The following is a 15,364-nucleotide window of genomic DNA, read 5'->3' as shown; positions in this document are numbered from 1 at the left end:
ACAATGCAACAGATAGTTGCATTGTAATAATGCAATATGCATTAATGCAATAATGTCATAGTGAGTGTAGCTGTGCTTGTAAACATAAATACATACACATGACGGTTTGTGTGATTAGCATCAGAGTGCTCAGTGTGTCTTGGTGTGTGTGTGTGATTAGCATCAGAGTGCTCAGTGTGTGTGTGTGTGTGTGTGTGTGTGTGTGTGTGTGTGTGATTAGCATCAGAGTGCTCAGTGTGTCTTGGTGTGTGTGTGTGATTAGCATCAGAGTGCTCAGTGTGTGTGTGTGTGTGTGATTAGCATCAGAGTGCTCAGTGTGTCTTGGTGTGTGTGTGTGTGTGTGTGATTAGCATCAGAGTGCTCAGTGTGTCTTGGTGTGTGTGTGTGTGTGTGTGTGTGTGTGTGTGTGTGATTAGCATCAGAGTGCTCAGTGTGTATTGGGTGTGTGTGTGTGTGTGTGTGTGTGTGTGTGTGATTAGCATCAGAGTGCTCAGTGTGTCTTGGTGTGTGTGTGTGTGTGTGTGTGTGTGTGTGTGTGTGTGTGATTAGCATCAAAGTGCTCAGTGTGTATTGGGTGTGTGTGTGTGTGTGATTAGCATCAGAGTGCTCAGTGTGTCTTGGTGTGTGTGTGTGTGTGTGTGTGTGTGTGTGTGTGTGTGTGTGTGTGTGTGATTAGCATCAGAGTGCTCAGTGTGTCTTGGTGTGTGTGTGTGTGTGTGTGTGTGTGTGTGTGTGATTAGCATCAGAGTGCTCAGTGTCTCTTGGTGTGTGTGCTCCAGCCCGGCTCGTCTCGACCCAACACTGCCCCGGGGAAGATGCAGAGGCCGCTGCGTCTGAAGCCCATCCACAGCAGCAGCGCCGCGGCTTCCCACAGACGCAGCGCCCCCTACAGGCACGAGTCCTCCAACGAGACCGACCAGACATACAACTGCACTGTGAGACCATCTACACACCTAGTTCTGTACACAACGTGCATCACACACATGGGATGGATTTAGGTGCATCAAGACAGAGCAAAATCAAATATAATTGTTTCGCTCTTTTAACAATCATCGACTTTCTCTCCAGATTGACAAGGAGTCCAGGCGCCATTTGACCATGACGGAGTTCCCCCGTGGCGTCTCCCCCTACGTTCTCCCAGTCATCAACAACTTTGTCACCCCAGTGCCTCCCACCACCAAGAGGAAAGAGAGGGGTGCAAAGGTCACCGCCAGTGGCACCCTCAGAGGCCGCAGACTGCGTCCTACCACCGCCCCCGTACCGGACGTCAATGAGGTCTTCATCTCTCTCTCTCTATATATAGTCTCCCTGGAAACAAGCTCACAAGCAGGAGCCCCTACGGACCAATCAGTGACAACAATGACATTTTCCATTAGCCATCATTCCTGCCAAACACAACAGGAGCTTATAGGTTTTTGCGAGGCCTAATAAGCTCCTGTCAAATGACAAACTGCAGATAATATATCGTAATATATATTATTATATATGTACTTACATAATGTAATAATGTACAACACCTTCATGATGGTAGCTCAAAGCAAGCAGGAGATATTTCTCCAACGTTGAAATTGAAATTGAAATTGAAATGGATCATCTCAAAGATAGAGAGATATCATGCAGTGCATCACGTTTCATCAAAACTGGATGGGTCATTTTGGAGGTATTTTGTTTGGCTAACAAAGGACGAATGAAGAGACAGATCCAGATCCAGAGCGCCCCCTCCCTCCACACACACACAATAATACAAATTATATATTTTCCATTGCGTAGTCACTAGTCACTGATTATTGCTCCCCACAATATATTTGCACAGTTAGCACAGTGGTAACACATTAGATTACATTACATTACATGTAATGTGGTAACAGTGGTAACACATTACATTACATTACATGTAATGTGGTAACAGTGGTAACACATTACATTACATTACATGTAATGTGGTAACACCCACCCGTATAGATCATCCAGGTGAAGGTTGGAGACAATAGACAGAATCACCGTGACGTCGCATTAACAACAATTGTCACTTCCGTGTTGACAACTGGCGATTGATTTGAATTGGGGAGAAATCTGCAAACGTTTGATTTTTTCTGTTGTCATTCTCAGCCGTAACGGTAAGGTTTAAATATATATGTAGTTAAACACGGTGGTCCGACCTATGTGATGTTTCTGCTGTGCTTATTTTATGTACTGTAGAGTTGTCTACCCGGACATTATTGTAAACAAACATTGTGATTCGGTGTATTCGGCTTTCCGTTCAATTTTCACTTGTTAATGACACAGCATTAATTTTCACTTCTTTCATTCAAGGTGCAATATACATAGCTTTCTTTCCATTTTGGTTCTCTTTCTGAAATTTAAATACAAATGAACTTGATTTGACCACGACGCTGTCTCATGGCCATGAATGCCCTGCCTTAAAGACCCGTCCCTTTCTGCTCCAGGAACTGCCCATGTTGAGGAGCTCAGTGCAGCAGACCAAGGTGGGTGTGAGCATGGTGTTTTTCGGCAAAGCGGTGCACCTGTCCCACGACCTGATGGACATGAGGGATGAGGTCAAGGTGTTCCAGCAGCACTGTGGAGGAGAGAACCTGTGTGTGTACAAGGGCAAGCTCTGTGAGGGAGGTTAGTATGGGGATCTGTGTGTGTGTGTGTGTGTGTGTGTGTGTGTGTGTGTGTGTGTGTGTGTGTGTGTGTGTGTGTGTGTGTGTGTGTGTGTGCGTGCATGCGCATGTGTGTGTGTGTGTGTGTGTGTGTGTGGGGGGGGGGGGGGGGGGGGGCAGTGAGATAGCCTATGTGTATCCAATAGCCTTGAAGCAAACACATTGCAGAAGGTAGGTCATGTCATTGTCAGACCTTATTATCAGGCCTCCCACTCTATGAGTCCATTTTATGCCAACAAATGCTACAAGATAAGCGATTAGCATGCAAGTGGCTATTGTACAAGTGACTATTAAAAAAGGATTTATTCAGGGGTGTCCTGGTGGATCAGCAGTTTAAGGCATGTACCATGTAAATGTAATGGCCTGGGTTGGATCATCCCAGTCCCTTTCTCTCACCCAGTGTCTATGTCTCTCTAAACGTTGTACTATCTAATAAAGGCACATGAAAAAGAAAGAAAAATCATCTAAAGAAAGAAAAGAATTGGCCCGGTCGTTAGAAAGACTCTTCTGTAAGCAGAACGTCACATGATGCCACAACAGCCAATGTGTTCCTACCATCATATCGTCCTTGAGCAAGATAGTAAAAGCAGAGACCTTTCATATAGATAGAGACACCTCAGCTTCCAGTCACCTCCTGTATCTGTGCCCAGGCCCGTAGCCAGGGTTTGATAAATACAGAGGTCATTTCAGCGCGGCGTAGGGGGCCCAGGAGGGGCTGTGCCCCCCCGGATAGGAAATTTTATCCATTTTAAAGTAAAATGCTTCAATCTGGTGCACTTTGAGAGCAAAATGAAGAGGCTAGATCTATAAAGAACTACATACATCATGTTAGATTAATAGCCTCTTTACTGTGCTGTTGCTTTAAAATGATACAAAAAATAAATGTCTCCCCATATGATATAATTTATATTCTGCATACAGGTCACATGGCACACTGCTCAATTAAATACAATGGCCCATCTACATAAACATCACTTACAGGGGAGTTACTTACTTACCCATTCACTTCAATAGAACTGTCCCCAAAGTCTAGCCCCAATCTAGCCTCAATGCAAAATCTGAATGTTGTGAGTTATCTCTCTTCCTTCTATAGCACACAGAGAGGAAGCAAATTGTTGCATTTCCGATCAACTGTCGCATTAAAACATCAATGACAGATTAATAGATCTGGGGACCGGGGCTATTTAAAAAAAAAAAAAAAAAAATTTGGTGTGGAAAATACCGAGGTCATGACCTCGGTGTCCTCAATGGTAGCTACGGGCCTGTCTGTGCCATGGAGGTTTCGCCACTGCCACGCCCCCTTAGGAGACTGGTCAGCCAATGAAGTTTCATAGCATTGACAGACAACCAATGACAAGCTGATAACAATGCCCATTTAGGAGACCGGAAATGTACCATTTCTTACAATTGGTGGAGCCTGGAGTGGGGTGTCTCTATCAAATATTAACGGTCTCTGGTAAAAGTCCTACCTGCCAAATGTAATATCACAACTGAGGTGTTGTTAAAACATCAGGTGGTTCCTCCTCCCCTCAGAGACGTTCCAGTTCGTGTCGCGGCGTCACCGAGGCTTCCCCTTCAGCCTCACCTTCTTTGTGAACGGGCTGCAGGTGGAGCGGCTCAGCTCGTGCTGCGAGTTCAAACACAGGAAGGGCTCCAGGCTGGGAGGACGGCACGGACACTTTGGCTTCTGCAGCGTGGAGGGGGCCTCACCCTGCTACAAGTAAGATCTACCTGCTACAAGATCTATCTGCTACAAGTAAAGTCTACCTTACGAGTCTCACTTCAAGTCTCAAGTGTGCGACTTAAGTGCGACTTGAATCCAAATCTCAAGTCCACGTCCTCATCCTCTCACACACACAGAGACACACCGTGTATGTGAGAGGAGCTGGGCAGGGTCACTCAAGAGAGATCGCTGAAATTACAACAAGCACCTAAATAGCCTGTCATTTTCCAGGTGCATCATAGCAATGGGGTTGGACAAAAAGCCCTCGCCTCCGCCAAAGAGGGTCAGAGAGGACGAGAGAAGAGAGGTGTCACTCAGCAGCCCCAGAGAGGACGAGAGAAGAGAGGTGACAATCATCAGCCCCAGAGACACCTCCCAGGAAGCTGTCAAGATGGAGAGGGAGAGCAATGGGAAAGCCGCTGCCGCCCACCCAAAGCCTAGAAGCAGCCAAACACAGGACATGGAAACAGAGGCCAGACAAGACTTACAACCTGAGGAGGACAAAGTCAGAGATGGTATAGTACTACAGTGATTTGATACATAATTAGTAATATATATACAGTATACTGTATATATGTGTATATATGTGTGTGTGTGTGTGTATATATATATATATATATATATAGAGAGAGAGAGAGAACAGTCGTCGTTGGCATATGTTCCCACACCTTGCATTGCCTCATGTGTGCGTTCTTGCCTACAGATTATGAAGAGGACTTTGAAGCAGATGATGAAGGGCCTGCAGATGATACAGAGGCAAAAGAAGAGACATCTCCGTCTCCCGCCAGTGAAAGAGGAAGGCAGGAGAAAGAGAGAGATGCCTCTGAGAGTGAAGATAATGTCAAGGAGGGTGCGTGAATCACTTTGTTTGAAGGCACTTCCCATGGACAGTATTGCTAGAGAGAGTATAACTGAAATTCAAGTAGTCATTACACATCATATATAATTCTTTCAGTCAAGACCTGTTTTTATACAATGAAACAGAATTACTAACAGAATGCATGGGTCCTACTGTGACACCGAATTTGCTAAATGTTTCCCATAGACTGAAAAGGTGTAAGAACCACAGCTGGAGACTGAACTACTGCAACAAATCCAATTTACCAATTGGAGGATTGGGTGTCTCTGGGTAGTGTAGAGATAAAAGCACTTGCCTGCCACTGCAGAGACACCAGTTTGATTCCCGGCAGCAGTACTTCCTGCTTGGTTAGACGTTCCTACAGACACAATTGGCTATGTCTGCGGATGGGAAGCCAGTGAGGTATGATTCCTGGTGCCTGCACTAGTGCCTCCTCTGGTCGGGGCACCTGTTCAGGGCGGAGGGGAACTGGGGGGAATATCGCTGCCACATGCTACGTCCTGCAGGTGAAACTCCTCGCTGTCAGATGAAAAGAAGCGGCTGGCGACTGCCATGTATTGGAGGAAGCATGTGCTAGTCTACAACTCTCCACAGATCGGCAGAGGGGGTGGAGCAACGCCCGGGACAGCAGGGGAATAGAGTACAGCAGGAATGAGTCCAGAAGTAGCAAATCACCACCATGTTGGTTTGTAAGGGAAAAGGCTATGGAATAAGGTCTGTGGTTAACAAAAGTTTATGAAACAGTGAGGTTTGTGTTCAGGAGGAACGTGGACCACTTTTATGACTTTTGAAACATAACTGCGTTTTTTAAACGCGATTTTCAGAAAATGTTTCAAAAGTCATAAAAGTGGTGCTCGTTTGTGAAGACTATCTTGCTGAAGACAAACTTCACTGTTTCATAAAATTGTGTTAACCACAGACCTTATTTCATGCATTTAAGTGAAATCCCCATTCAAAAATCCCATTCACTTTTCCCCCTTACGAACCAGCATGGCGGCGATTTCTGGGTAAAAATACATCATCCCTGCGGTCAAGTACATTTGGGAGAAAATGGGATTAAAAGCACACACAAAAAGATTGAAGAATTGATCAGGATTTTTCTATGTAAGATTCTCTGCTTAATGTTCCATCTTCCTTTTGCACAGAGGTCAGGAGGTCTCGTTCAGCCTCCAGCTCCTCAGGCAGTGACAGGGAGGAGAATGACATCACAGAGGAGCAGCCAGCAGAGCAATCTAAAGACCACGAGGAAGACGCCAAAGACATCACAGAGGAGCAGCCAGCAGAGCATTCTAAAGACCACGAGGAAGACGCTCAGGAGGTGGATCAAGAAGAAACGCTCGTCCCACCAGCCAAAAAAGACAAAACAAATCCAGAAGAAACCGGGGCTGCTGAGAGCGGCTCTCCCATCCCGCCTATTACCACCGCCTGTCCTACGGCGAAGGCCTCTGAAACACAGGACAGCGCCGGGGACAGCACAGGGTGCACAGAGTTAGAGGTCTCAGACACCAGCGTCCCCTCAGGGAACGAACCTAAAGGGAACGATGACACCTCTGTGGACAAGCCGGGACAAGAGGCTGAGAAGCAGAGTGTAGACGAGGACAAGCAGGAGGAGGAACCTGAGAGGGGTAAGTATGTAGACTCTGGAGATGTCTCCTGAGTGAGAGCTTGGATCAGTCCATCATATGGAGCTTTTTCCACTATTACAACTAGGGCTGAAGCCAACACCACCTCGCTCAAGTCCAAGTCAATTACAAGATCAGGTGCAGTCACGGAGTCTAGAGCAAATCAAGTGTTATTCAAGGCCAAGACCCAAGTAGGCAATTAGTACATTTATTTAGTAGTAGCCTAGGTAATAGATTACATTTCTTTCCAAATGCACAAATAAAAAATGTTTTTTTAAGGATGAACAAATCTGCAAATCTCTCTAGTCTACCCTTCAACATCCAACTCTGCAACAAAATGCATAGTAAATGCATAATTGACTAATCAGTGCATACTGGTTTGAGGACCAATACAATTATCAATACAATTAGCATCTTTGTTTATCTTTAGAATGTCATGAGAAACACAAGTCAACATCTGATAGTGACAGAGACCAAAACAAGGCCAAGGTCTGAAGAGCGGACTCAAGTAATTCAGCCCTGACTACAACTTAATAATTACACATAGTATTATCCACTACTGTTTCTCAGTTCAGTGACAATGTATGACATTTTAATAGTGGAAAAAAATGTGTGCTTGTTGTTTTGTTTTGTATTTTTTGCTCTGGTTTTATCTTTCGTTTTGTTTGCTGTGTGTCATGATTCCCTCACTGATACACTGTAATCTAATAGACTACGGTAATTTAATTTGAAAGGAGAAAGAGATGATTATTGGGACATTTCCAGCTTGGCCTGATTGTAATTGTATTTTAATTGTATGTTATATTTTCTTAATTTTAAATCATGCCTGACAGTGTTTTTAGACATGAAGCATTTTTATAAATGTGTTGTGCCTTATTACCCAATACCCATTGACTTGTCTTAAAGCTCCACTATGTAGTTTTGGTAAGATGGAAAAATGACTTGTGTAATAGTAATTTCCAAACAGTTAAATCATCATTTAACCAAAAGTGAAACACTGGTCAAACTAAAATGTATATTGTAAATAAGGTGGATCACTGGAGCCAAACACTTACTTTCATTCAAACTGTCCTCCTGGGATCAGTTTTATAGAGAAGTTTAATTCCATGTAGAGATATTCTAGAGTTTCAAATTTACATCCTAAAACTCCATAGAGCAGCTTTTAAATGTGAGGCCTTGTGCTTGTACTTTGTGGAGCTGTTCCATTCTGTTCTTACTGCATCATCTTTGTGTATTTGTTACTTTTGTTATTTTCTGCATGTTGATCATTATTTTGCATGTTGTGCTGTTTTCTTTTTACCCCCTGTACCTCAAGCATGAGATTAAATAAATAATGCCTATGATGGTTTCATATTTATTTTATGTTCTTTTATTGCATTTGGTCAAAAATGTCTCATCTGCATGGTTTCTAAAAGTGAATCTTGTGCTTTCTGAAATCAAATGTGTTGTGAATCAATTTCACTGCATGTGTGCATGTTTCTTTCTCTTTTTCACGCCTAACCCAAGCCAAGTCTGTGCAGGAGAAGCTGGCGGAGGCCATTTTGAAGGAGGCCCAGTGTAGCTCTGAGCCAGAACTGAGTGACACCAGCACTGAGGAGGAGGAGGAGTCCGCAGGCAAACGCCATCCACAGGACAACAAAGGTACCAGATTTTAATTTTCATCTAAATGAATAGACTCAACACTACTATAAATTTATTTCCCCTATAGTTGCAGAAGACAGATATAGCAGATATCACTTTTTGTTGCTGCTGCTGTTGTTGTTGATAAAGAGTACAACATTTCCCCAAAAGTATACAACATAGACAAAAAGTGTCATGTCATTTTCCAAAACAACCTTTCAATTGTATTTGCAGATGCAGTTCCAGAGAGATTGGTGACATTAACAGAACAGCAACAGACCCACACAGAAAGAGAACAAGTGGTAGAGGACCAAGGAGAGGTGACATCTGCGCCGAAGAAAGAGGATGAAAGTGAAGCAGAGCCCCATGAGAATGATGACAGTGCCAGAGATGAGATGGGCGGAAAGGATAAGGAGGAAGAAAAGGCCCAAACAGAGATAAATAAGGAAGAAGACACAGAAAAGAAGGATCAATCGGAGGAGAGAGAGGAGACCCATGCATCTGCACATCCTGAATCTGGAGAGAAAATGACAGAAGAGGAGACTTCAGAGCTTCAAGAAGATGAACTGACAAAATCCACAGACACCGAGGCTACAGTGAAAGAGCAGGGAAAGAACGAGGTGGAGGAGAACATCACAGTGGCGGATGAGACACAGCCCGACAAGACAGAGCAAGGGGCAAAAAGCAGTGAAGGGGAGGAGTCGTCAGCATCAGAACCTAATAAAAAGACGGATGAAACGGCGGCGTTAGCTGACACAGAAGTGGAGGCGGTGACACCGAGTGAGACAGTGGAGATGCAAGCGGAGCCCTCTGAGAAGCAAACGGCCCTCAGCTGTGAAGAGGCACCTGCTGCAACTGAGACAAAGAAGCAGGGCGATGGGGACGCCACAGCTGGAGGGTCGGAGACAGAAGTCACAGGAGAGAATTCAAGCGGCTCATCGGAGGGGAGTAGAGACACGACAGTTCGTGCCGAGAAGATACAAGCAGAAACAAGCGAGACGAAAACAGAAGATGAGTCCGGTAAAGCTGAGGTCAAAGAAGAGGTGGCAGAGGATGCTTCAGGAGTAGAGGCTAGGAAGGAAGAACAACAAGAGAGTGTTAAAGACAATCAGGGAGACGAGGAAACAGAAAAATCTGTAGAAATAAAGGGAGAAGAAGAAAAGGCTGAACCGGAGAAATCTGAGGATGATAACGCGGGAGATAACCAAACACATCCAGAGGAGATACCAGAAGGGGGCAAAATAGAGGACAGAGAAACAACCGGAGAAGATAAGACCGAGGGGGAAGAGAATGATGAGACGAAGGCAGAAGAAAACATAGCAGAGGGGACTAAAGGTGATGTAAAAGCAGAGGAAAACAGAACAGAAGAACCACTGGAGGAAAAGGTTGACAAAGAGAAAGTTGCAGATGACGAGAAGGTTGATGATGAAAAGGCAGAGAAAGAGGATGACAGCAAAGTTGAGGATAGTGAATGTGTTAAGGTGGATAAAGAGGATGGAGAAGTATCTAAAGAAAAGGATGATACAACTGATAAGACTGTAGAGAGTGAAGAAATATCACAGGTTAAGGAAGAATCTGAAAAAAATGTAGATGAAGATGTGCTTAAAGAGGGAGAGACTGTAAAAACATCTGATGAAAATATTGTTGAATCAGAGGATGTAGGTGACAATGAAGCAGCAGATGAAGCACAAGGTGCTAAAACTGAAGACCAAGCTGAAGAGAACAAAGACAATGTGATGGAGTCTGATAATGTTGAGAAAGAAAGTGAAAAAGAAAGCAACAATAGTGAAAAGGGTGAAGTTGATGCTGAAAGTGGAGAAACTGCTACTGGCACAAATAACAAAATTCAGGCGGAGGAGCCAGAGGCTCCAATGTGTACAGAAGACAAGACAGAGCAGGGTCCCACAGATGAGACAAAAACAGAGGAACGCCCTGAAGATGAGACAAAAACAGAGGAGCGTACCAAAGACAATATACAAACAGAAGATGGTATCGAAGAGAAGACAAAAGCAGAAGACAGTACTGAAGACAAGACAAATGCAGAAGAGGGTACCGAAGACAAGACGAAAACAGAAGAGGGTACCGAAGACGAGACAAAAACAGAGGAGCATGCTGAAGATGAGACAAAAACAGAGAAGGGTACTGAAGATGAGATAAAAACAGAGGAGCATATGGAAGATGGAACAAAGGCAGAAGAGCATGTCGAAGATCAGACAAAAGGAGAGGAGCATGTCGAAGATCAGACAAAAGCAGAGGAGCGTACCGAAGAGACAGAAACAGAGGAGCATACTGAAGATGAAACAAAAACAGTAGAGATAACCGAAGACAAGACAAAAAGAGAGGAGGATACTGAAGACGAGAAAAAAGCAGAGGGTCTCGAAGACGAGACAAAAACAGGGGAGCATGCCGAAGATGAGACAAAAAGGGAAGAGGGCACCAAAGACAAGACAAAAACAGAGGAAGGCACCAAAGATGAGACAAAAACAGAGGAGCATGCCGAAGATGAGACAAAAACAGAGCTGCATGCCGAAGATGATACAAAAACAGAGGAGCATGCCGAAGATGAGACAAAAACAGAGGAGCATGCCGAAGATGAGACAAAAACAGAGGAGCATGCCGAAGATGAGACAAAAACAGAGGAGCATGCCGAAGATGAGACAAAAACAGAGGAGCATGCCGAAGATGAGACAAAAAGGGAAGAGAGTACCAAAGACGAGACAAAAACAGGGGAAGGCACCAAAGATGAGAAAAAAACAGAGGAGCATGCCGAAGAAGGTGAAGATGATACAAAAACGGAAGAGGGTACCGAAGACAAGACAAAAACAGAGGAGCATGCCGAAGAAGGCGAAGATGATACAAAAACGAAAGAGGGTACCAAAGACGAGACAAAAACAGAGGAAGGCACCAAAGATGAGACACAAACAGAAGAGGGTACCGAAGACAAGACAAAAACAGAGGAGGGTACGGAAGATGAGACAAAAACAGAGGAGGGTACTGAAGAAAAGAGTACAGAGGTACAGACAGCAGCTGTGGAACTCAATAAAGTGGATGCCGAAAAAGGTGGTGAAGGCCATGAAGAGAAAAGTGAAGATGACAAGGAGACTGAGGAAACAAAACATCATGACAAAGATGCTCAGCCAAAGGACAGCAAAGAATCTGTCCCTGAAAATGAAGACAAAGATTCAGATACAAGTATAACGAATGTCCAAAATAATGTCAAAGAGACGATAGATGAAGATCAAAAGGAATCTATCGCACCCCATGACAACAGAGATGAAAATGCTGCTGGTGTCAACCTTTCTGCTGTGGATGGAGAACATGGAGCAGACACAGAGGAGGCAAGCAAGCCCTCAGAGGAAGGAGCAAGCGTGTTGCTCAAACCTCAAGCAGAATCATCACAGCTCACAGGCAATGATGCTGATCATGCAGAAGAGAACAATGCATTAAGTAAAGAAGCTAATGTTCTTGAGGAGACCACAAACTGGGTCTCCGTGCATCAAGCAGCAAAGTTATTTGAGAAGTTTGTTGAACCTTTAGATGACTTGAAAGGGTTGGATAACACAAGAGCAAACACATCTATAAATGGGACAGAGCTTCCAAGACCAGGAAGTCCAATTCAAATGTTGAAGATGTCTGAGGGTGAAGCCGCTAGTGGCATCAATGTTGAGAACGCAGACAAAGAGCCAATACCAAAAGATGGAAATGAATCTGAGGACAACACCAAAGTGGAAACCATACAATCAGACCTCAGGAGCAATCACTCTAAAGATGACAATCCTTGTGAAAGTGATCCCAGCAAAGATCCTCAGCAAATGAAGGAGGAGACAGAGGGCACAGTCATACCCATTACAGAGGCTGAGCAAAATGTCAAAGAGTCCGCAGCCCAGCCAGTGAAGGAAGATGCAAGTTCAGAAGAGCACAAGGAAACCAGTGGATTTCTTGAAGAAGATAAGGTTCAAGATGCATCAACAGAGGGGAATACTGAGCAAACTGATATTTCCAACACTGAGATAGAAAGCATTGCAGGTACGCATAATTCAGTTGACAGTGACAAACCTGAGAGTGTCATTGAGAACCCAAAAGAGGAGAAAGAAACTGAGGATCATCCAGAATTGAATGAAACACAAACAACAGTTGAAGAGATAACAGATCTAATATCCTCTTCCAAAACTGAAGAGCCTCAGAAGCATTCAGAGAGTCCAGAGAGGATATCCAAATTGGCTCCTGCTGACATGAGAGCAGGTGAACTTGAAGATGCCAAAGAAATAGGGGAAAAGAGAGAAGAAGAAAGCACAGAAGTCACAGAATTAACTCATGATGCAACTTCTGAGTCAGAAGAGAGTAGCCAAGGGGATTCCCAAAGTGGACAGATCCAACCCAAACCATCAGACAGCACCATCAGTGGGGACAAAAAGGACGTACAGCTGATTGAAGACATCAAAGATACTCTCAGTAAAGATCAGTTGAGCACTTTCTCAGTGGACGAGACATTGTTAGGTCGAAGTTCATATCCTTTGCAGACTACTACAGGAACAGAGAGTGGGTCTTAACCCAACACACCTGAATGGCACTGAGGTACAATAAGTGAAACTTTTTGTTTTGATTTTAAATGGACTAATATGTGGAAAGTTATTACATTAACAAAGTTATTAATCAATTATGAAACACTCTTGCAGAGCACTTACAACAAACAGATGGCTACATGAAGACCTGGAAGTATATCAGTGATCACAAAATGTGATTTTATATATTGGTCAAATCATAGATGCTATATGCTCATCATTTGAAGTGAAATCAAAGAGACTTTATTTTCAACAGTAGCCCTGTAGTGACTGACAATGTCTGTTATAAAAACTTAAATAGTCTTTATCCTTCAATTATCAACAAAAGAAGCTGCATAATGAGATTTGATTGTTGTATAGAACGTTTACAATAAGCCATCCCTTCCTATTGTTGGTAAGAAACAATGAGGCATCGTTTCTGCAAGGTATCAAGTACAGCTGCTGTCAATCACCTGCTGTCACAATCACCTGCTGTCACAATCACTTGCTGTCAATCACCTGCTGTCACAATCACCTGCTGTCACAATCAGCTGTAAACAGATACTCTTCCACTCCCGCTGCACATGATTGAATAATTCATAGCTAGTAGACTCCCATAACTTAGTTTGCCCAAAAGCACCTTGGCACAATTTTTACATTCCCAGTGACTAGCCCGCTGGGCGGAAGCCCGTGTCCCAGTGACTCGCCCGCTGGGCGGAAGCCCGTGTCCCAGTGACTAGCCTGCTGGGTGGAAGCACGTGTCCCAGTGACTCGCCCGCTGGGTGGAAGCACGTGTCCCAGTGACTAGCCCGCTGGGTGGAAGCACGTGTCCCAGTGACTAGCCTGCTGGGTGGAAGCCCGTGTCCCAGTGACTCGCCTGCTGGGTGGAAGCACGTGTCCCAGTGACTAGCCTGCTGGGTGGAAGCACGTGTCCCAGTGACTAGCCTGCTGGGTGGAAGCACGTGTCCCAGTGACTAGCCTGCTGGGTGGTTTTGCACAGGAGGAAGCAATACTGTAAATACTGTTTTAGTCAGTATTTTCCCCAATCTTGAGCCTAAGTAAGTCAGATTATTTTTTAGATAATGTGCATGTATGTACAACGTTGACAAGGGGAACAATCTAGAGGTCTTTGGGTATGCCTGAACCCCTGAATACCCGAGGACCCGACCGGGTCTCGGGTCCATTCAAAAGAAGTGAGTCCAGTGTTTGTTGCAGGTCTCGGGTCTGTCAACGTTTTCATATCATCAAACTTATCAAAAAAAATTGACCACTTGAACTACTAGAGCAGGGTTTTTCAAAGTGTGGGAGACTGAGCCTCCCCTCAGAGAACATATATAGACAGCTGCGCCAGGCTGGCCAGCGCAGACAGACAACCCCTAGCCCCATCAATCTTGTAAAATTGGTCAGAAATATCTTCCCCAACAGATACAAAAACATGAGCATATATGTGTTTGATGTACATACAAAGAACTGCCGCGATCGGATTTGTGAAACACACATTTTTAAAAATTGCAATTTCCTTCTCCCTGGTTTCTCTGACAGCCTGAGCTCACCTCAACAGAGGCAGCCAGACTGTGGGAGCTCCGCCTCCAGCTAATTCGCACGGTGAAAGCTGCGCAACCATTGTGCATTTTTTTATTTGTCCGCATCACGTCACTCGCGCCTCCCCTGAAGCTGGCTCACGCCACCCAGGGGAGGCACGCCTCACACTTTGAAAAGCTCTGTAGGCTTTGTAGGTGTTTGTAGGCTTTGTAGGTCTTTGTAGGTCTTTGGGTCTTTGGCCAGAACCCCCGAATACCCAAGGACCTCGCTGGGGCTCGGGTCCATTCAAAATAAGGGACTCCGGGTCCGGGCACAAATGTCCCAGGTGCATTAGTGTCCAGGTGTGTCATTTGGACCCGTGAAGACCTCTAGAACAATCTAAACTAAGTAAACCAAGCAAGGGACATGAACCATTTAGTCTTCATCTATAGGCTAATAGATGTCATTGTATCTATATCAATGTAATTAACTCGGAAAACAAGTGGCGAAATTGTGATATGTCCAATGTAGGCACTGATTTGTGTCATTATTGCTGCGAACACTACCTCTTACTCAAAAACTGTAGTTCAGATTTTGTTCTGCCTTTTATACTTGGTGTGGTTTCACCTTTACATTTCAGATCTGTCAAAGTCACTGACTGAATGCCTGTGTGATGTGGCAATTCACAAAATAAAAATAAGATGGACACTCTGGCAACACTTTCTTTGTGTACTGTTGTGTCAGGATTATTGCAAACACTTTGTGGGGTTGTCAAAGCTTGTATTTTCAGTTTTATGCACACACAAAAAGTA

Source organism: Poromitra crassiceps (genome assembly GCF_964638095.1).
Source record: "Poromitra crassiceps genome assembly, chromosome: 12".
Classification (NCBI taxonomy): Eukaryota; Metazoa; Chordata; class Actinopteri; order Beryciformes; family Melamphaidae; genus Poromitra; species Poromitra crassiceps.
Note: the sequence above shows the minus strand (reverse complement) of the source record.